At 32.4% G+C, this 6408-nt stretch overlaps 1 protein-coding gene across 1 annotated transcript in view; it reads left to right on the top strand.

Annotated features, from left to right (window-relative positions):
* LOC140434154 (ABC transporter G family member 23-like) overlaps positions 1-6408 on the top strand; it is a 52086-nt gene continuing 45678 nt past the window's right edge. The window contains exon 1 of the mRNA XM_072522213.1: positions 1-135. The gene's annotated coding sequence lies outside the window, so the exon portion shown is untranslated. The remainder of the gene's footprint in view (positions 136-6408) is intronic.

The following is a 6408-nucleotide window of genomic DNA, read 5'->3' as shown; positions in this document are numbered from 1 at the left end:
TGACGTAAGGATATGAGTAATTTAAGTTGAGCGTCGTCGTTTCTAATATTGAATTCAACTCGCGACGAGAAGAGGTTCATGGTGACCGGCATCACTAAACTTTTTCAGACGTAACAGTGCTACTGAAGACTACCGGTAAGTTTAGTTCAAATATACAACTTTAAAATGTAAAATCGATGTTTTATTGATTTTAAAATTATGTTTTCAATTTATCTCACATTCTTATGCCTCTTCAGATGTGAGATTGGAATAATGGTTCATATTCTATCCACTTTTTCGATTTCCTTATATCGTTTGTCGTTAATTTGATGATTTTTCTCGTTCTTTTCTTATATCCGTTGTTTAATCCATCCATTTTTTCTTAGTACATCTCTTTTAAGCTTTTGTTAGTTTGATTATATTTTCTTTTATATGTACCATTATTTTTTTTTGGTTTATTTTTTTTTGTCTTAGTTTTTTATTATTTTATTCCAATTATTTGTTTTCACTACTTTCTTACTTAATAATGCTTTATCTTCATTACATCAATTTTTATTTTATGTTTTTCCTATATTAGCAGTTCGCGCATGCCTATGCATGTTATTATTTACTATTTGTATTGGGAATTTGAAAGTCGCTCGGGTATTGTATTTTGGGAACGATTTTCGAAGTGGTAATCGAAATGTATAAATAATACACGTATTTTAAAAATTAAAATTTTGGTTGATCTCCTATAAAAATACTAAATAATCTTAAAATACCACAAGAACATAGCTTCAGAATAAGATGTATCTATGTTATTATCTGTACTTTATTTTATTTTTTATTTATTTACATAATATATCTGGACAACTATGGCCAATGAAATAGGAACAATAAAATTAAATGTATACAGCGTGTTCCAAATAAAATTTGATACCCACAGAAACTCAGAAATAAAGGGTTTTTTTTTAATAAAAAAAAACAGGTTTATTTGTATTGGGAGGGGCACATATTTTTATGCCAAATTCATTCTCTCAAATGTAACTCCCTACTGCCCCGCATGAACCCCGGTTTTTTAAAAATAGCTTTTTTTCAAATGTGGTCGAATGGCATATCATTTGAGAGATATTTTTTTTCTCTACACGACACTCTATTTTTTAAATTACGGAATAAAATATATAGATAATATAGATAATTTTGATTTACCTAATTTATTGATTATACATGAGTAACAACAAAAATCATAAAATTTCATCAAATTAACCAATTAAATGTTCAAAATGACCTCCTGGGCGAAAGGCGAAAGATCCGGTGATCTGGCCGGCCACTATCGGACCCCTTCTGCCAATCCAACGCCCTGAAAACGTTGATTAAAATATTGTCTTCTATCTATCTTCTAAACTAGAAATAGACGGCAAAATTGTATAACAAGTAATGAAATTCAATTACCTAGGAGTAGAGATCACTAGTGACAGGGATATAAGAATAGAGACCACAAGGCAAGCATCAAAAGCGGCAAGAGTAAGTGGTTGCCTCCGAGAAACCATATGGAGAAACAAATATCTGACCACGAAAAGCAAAATGAAAGTATACAAGACAACAGTAAGACCAACCCTAGCATATGCAGCGGAGACAAGGGCCGATACAAGAAAGACGAAATAACAAATCAACAATATCGAAATAAAAGTATTAAGATCAATAGCGGGCATATCATTAAGAGACAGACAAACCAACAGAAGTATACGCGAACACTGCAAAATTCAAAATATTAACAGGTGGATAAAAACAAGAAAAAAAAACTGGAACGAACATGTAAACCGATTGGGACCAGATAGATTAGCAAACATTTGTAAAAACAACAAGCCGTATAGCAGAAGACCCGTTGGAAGGCCGCCAAAAAGGTGGAAAGATAATGTACAGTCAATAACGACTGAAACAGAATAAGAGGCAGACAAACAGGAGTAATCCTGGTCGCGCGAAGAAGAAGAAGAATGGTAGTAAAGAGGATATTAAAAACTACAGACCTGTAAGTCTACTATCAATCATATACAAGATATTCATAAAGATAATCAACAACCGGTTAACAAATGCATTTGATACTGCACAGCCAAAAAAGCAAGCTGGCTTTAGAAGTGGATTCAGTACCCTGGATCGTATCCATACGCTTCGATAACTAATGAATAAAATTAAAAAATATGAAATATCGCCAGCATTAACCTTCATAGATTTCAAGAAGGGTTTCGATTTTATAAATCCCAAGATAATAATAAAAGCTTTGATCAACCTAATACTGACAAACCGTACTTAGAGACTTTAGCAAATATATACAGACAAACAAAAGCTAAGGTAAAAATTTATGAAAACACTCCAGAATTTCCCACTATCAGAGGTGTCGACAAGGAGACGCAATATCACCAAAGCTCTTCACTTCAACTCTAGAAAATATGTTCAGAGCAAACTCAATTAGCAGAACAAAGGCCTATACATTGATGGGATATATCTCATGTACAACAAGCTAGTGGATGTCCAGGGTGTAATAATTAACAAACGTACTTGAGACAGTAGACGAGTATGTATACCTAGGACAATTAATACATAAATCTGGCTCTATACTCCCAGAAATCAACAGAAGAATTGAATAGCTTGGGCATATTTTGGTATAAATGCAGTTATATTCAAATAAAAGATGCCACTCCATATGAAGAAAAAAGCATTCAATCAGTGTATACTACCAATCATGACATACGGCTGCGAAACTTGAACACTAAAGAACCAGATAATAGCGTAACTTAAAGCCACTCAAAGGTCAATGGAGCGATATATGCTAGGTATAACAATAAGAGATCACAAAAGAATATAATGGATCAGACAGAAAACCAACTTTACTGATGTAATCCACAGAATTAAATCTTTAAAATGGCAGTGGGGCATTTAAGAAATGACAATAGATGGTCCACTAGAATTACATTGTGGTATTCAAGACACGTCAAGAGATCAAGAAGATGTCCAAATTTAAGATGAGACTATGACATAAGAAAACAAACCGGTACAACATGGCATAGAACAGCGAATATTAAACATTCGTGGACAGAAATGAAGAACGACTGTGTAAGGGAGGCTGTCCATAATCGGTAGAATACACTGAGAAACAACTTTGATCTTAGTTTTTCCTTTTCTTTCTTCCTCCTGCATTTTATTCTATCACCTCATATGTCACTGCTTTATCTCCTGCTCGCCAGATGTGACCTAGTTATCTAAGTAGTTTTTCATTGCTTTATGTTCGTTGCAGTATCCTCTTTCAGTACTTTTTTATCTCTGCATGTTATGTTTCTATATTTATTTTGATCTATTATCATAGGTCACAGTATAGTTCTCATAATTTTTCTTTGCACTATTCGTAAGTCTTCTTCATCTTTTTTAGTCATTGTCTTTGTTTCTGTTGCGTATAATATTGGTCTAATTATTTTTTATATATGTTTATCTTTGTTTTGTTAGTCAATATTTTAGTCAATAAGCTTTATCTGCTGCCAATATTTTTGTTTTATTTCTAGCATTCTGTTTCCGGTTTTGCTTATTGTTACTCCCAGGTAGGCATTTGAAGTCCTATACTTTTTTAAATTATAAACTGCCTATAGCCTTTTTCTTTTATTGCCTTGGGTTTCTTTTCATCTTAAAGATGACAACAAATATTAGTTATACAACTTAATTATACAAAGAAAAAAAAACAAAGACAAAGAAATATATTTTGCTATTAGTTCCACAAAGTAGTCATCCCACATTTATTAAATTGCGTTTTCTGTTAGTGTCCGGTCATTATTTTATGCATAAATTTGATTATTTACTTATAAAAAAATATATTTTATTATATAGTTGTATACATATATATTTTTAAAGGGATTTTAAAATTCTTATTTATCTAATTATCAAGGACAACATAAATCTGGTTTGTTATTATATCAGATATCTTACAATACTAGTATCTCAAATGATATATTGATTAATAGCAAATTTTTACAATTAATGATATGATTATATCTTTTATAAAAACATTCTATCGCCCTAAAACATTTTGCGACGTTAATGTATACCAGAGAAACTTTTTAAAAAACAACTTCATCCAGTACCTTAACATCATTTTGCAGTTTCTTCGATCTTCCTCCGATGACAAGCTGCCATCGTTATCGTTTTCTGTACTACATGAGGTCTATCAAGCACTAAACAACAATCTTTACACTGTCACTGTTTTCTTTGACTATGCCAAAGCTTTTGATTGTGCAAATCACGACATTTTGATAAAAAACTAAATTTCTACGGAATTCGAGGTATTTCTTTGAATTGGTTCCAATCTTACTTAGGCAATAGGAGACAACTAGTTAGAGCAAATGACAAGGACTCTGGTCACAAAAGCAGTGTATGTGGAGTACCACAAGGTTCAGTATTGAGTCTTCTACTTTTCCTTATCTTTATAAATGACACCACTAACTTAAAAATCGATGGAAATATTTTTCTTTTTACTGATGATACCAGTATCACCTGGAGGGACTCTAATATTGCAACTTTTTATGCAACTATAACTTTTGATCTACTTAAAATAAAAACCTGGTCCGACTCTAATTTACTCTCTTTTAACGTTGATAGGACAGTAAAATTATCATATAAAGGAGCTCTTCAACCCTTGTTTCTTAATAACAACCAGATCAGTATCGGTGATTCTGTAAAATTTCTTGCTATTTTTATAGACAGCAACCTTAAATGGTCTCTTCATATTGATTTGTTAAGTAGGAAACTAGCCTTAAGCTGCTATGCAATAAGATCTGTTTCAAAAGAAATCAATTTAGCATCTTCCAAAATAACATATTTGTCTTTGTTCAAGTCTTATCTTCGATATGGTCTTCCTTTTGTGTGGTTCTAGTACAGCTGCCCATTCTGATGTTATTTCTTAATTACAAAAAAGAGCAATACGGTATCTTTTTGGTCTCAGTAGAATAACACATTGCAGAAGCTACTTCAAAATCACGGAATTATACTCTTCCCTATTTTTATATTATAGAAACTGTTTGCTTAATTCGTAAACACTTACATGTTTTCCAGCAAGACCTAATCATGAGTACTCCACCAGAAATTCAACCTTTGATGTGTATTTACCAATCCCGTGCACTGTGTTAGTAAGGAAATCTATATTATATTCGGCAAAAAAAATTATACAACCATCTGCCTTTGCAACTTAAATCTGCAACTTCTTTCCTTAACTTCCATAAAATGACAAAAGCCTATCTATCTGAATGGTCACATTATTCAGTGGAAGAGTTTCACGTCCTGATGTACAGCCTTGGAAACGAAAAATTTGACCTTCCACAAGTTGCGGAAAATTAGGAAAATTCGATTTTTAGAAACACACATCCTGGTTAAACTTTAAATTCCTTTTTTTTTGCTTGTCTCATGACATTTTTAGTACACAAAAAGTCGTTCACATGCTTTGCGTCAGCTACGGGCGCTGTGATTATATCGTGTAATGGTAGTCCAGCTACTGAATTTCTTAGTTTACCAGTTTATTCCTCATCAAAGAGTTAAAAGAAATTTTTTTGTGGAATATTGAAGTCAAATATTATTTTATGTGGAATTAAATGACAATTGAATGTAATAAGAATTACATTCATGATATCAGATACAATCTAGCCTTCAATTCGAAAATCATTTAAACAAATTTTTAGATTAAAAATTACAAATGCCATTGCCCTTGAGTCTAATTTGTGATACTTATTATGTCTCTTTCATTTTTCGTGTAATAATCGTTTGTATATTAATCCATCAGAAGCCTGAGACTATCAGTCAAATTATGTAATATAATACGAATAGACTATTATCTAATATAACAAATTGTTCAATTTATGAAGAATGAAAATTTGCTGCAAAATTTAAGAAAATTGTTCCCAGAAACCCTCACTAAAGAATATCATCATCATCAACATAAGTGGCTCGACAATCCGTTGTAGATATTGACCTGTTCACAAAGAAGTTGCCACTCCTTTCGATTTCTGGCAACTTCCTCACCCTTATCTTCTGACCCTTAGAATTGAGGTCTTCCTCCACATCAACAATCCATCTCCTTCGTGGTCGTCCTCTACTTCTTGTGCCCTCTGGTTTTGAAAATGTTAGTCTCTTCGTGTATTCGTGATCTGACATCCTAGCAATGTGTCCAGCCCATCTAAGTCTCTGCACTTTAACGAATTTCACAATATATCGATCGGTGTATAACTGATATAGTTCAAAGGTATATCTTCGACGCCATAGTCCATTTTCATTTACGGTCCAAAAATCTTTCTAAGAATTTTTCTTTCAAAAATGCCAAGAAGTTTTTCATCATTTTGAGATAAAGTCCACGTTTCAGCCCCATATATCAAAACCGGTCTTATTAACGTCTTATATATATTGCGTTTTACTACACGT

This window comes from Diabrotica undecimpunctata, chromosome 2 (genome assembly GCF_040954645.1).
Source record: "Diabrotica undecimpunctata isolate CICGRU chromosome 2, icDiaUnde3, whole genome shotgun sequence".
Lineage (NCBI taxonomy): Eukaryota > Metazoa > Arthropoda > Insecta > Coleoptera > Chrysomelidae > Diabrotica > Diabrotica undecimpunctata.
This window is presented reverse-complemented; position numbering and strand designations above follow the sequence as displayed.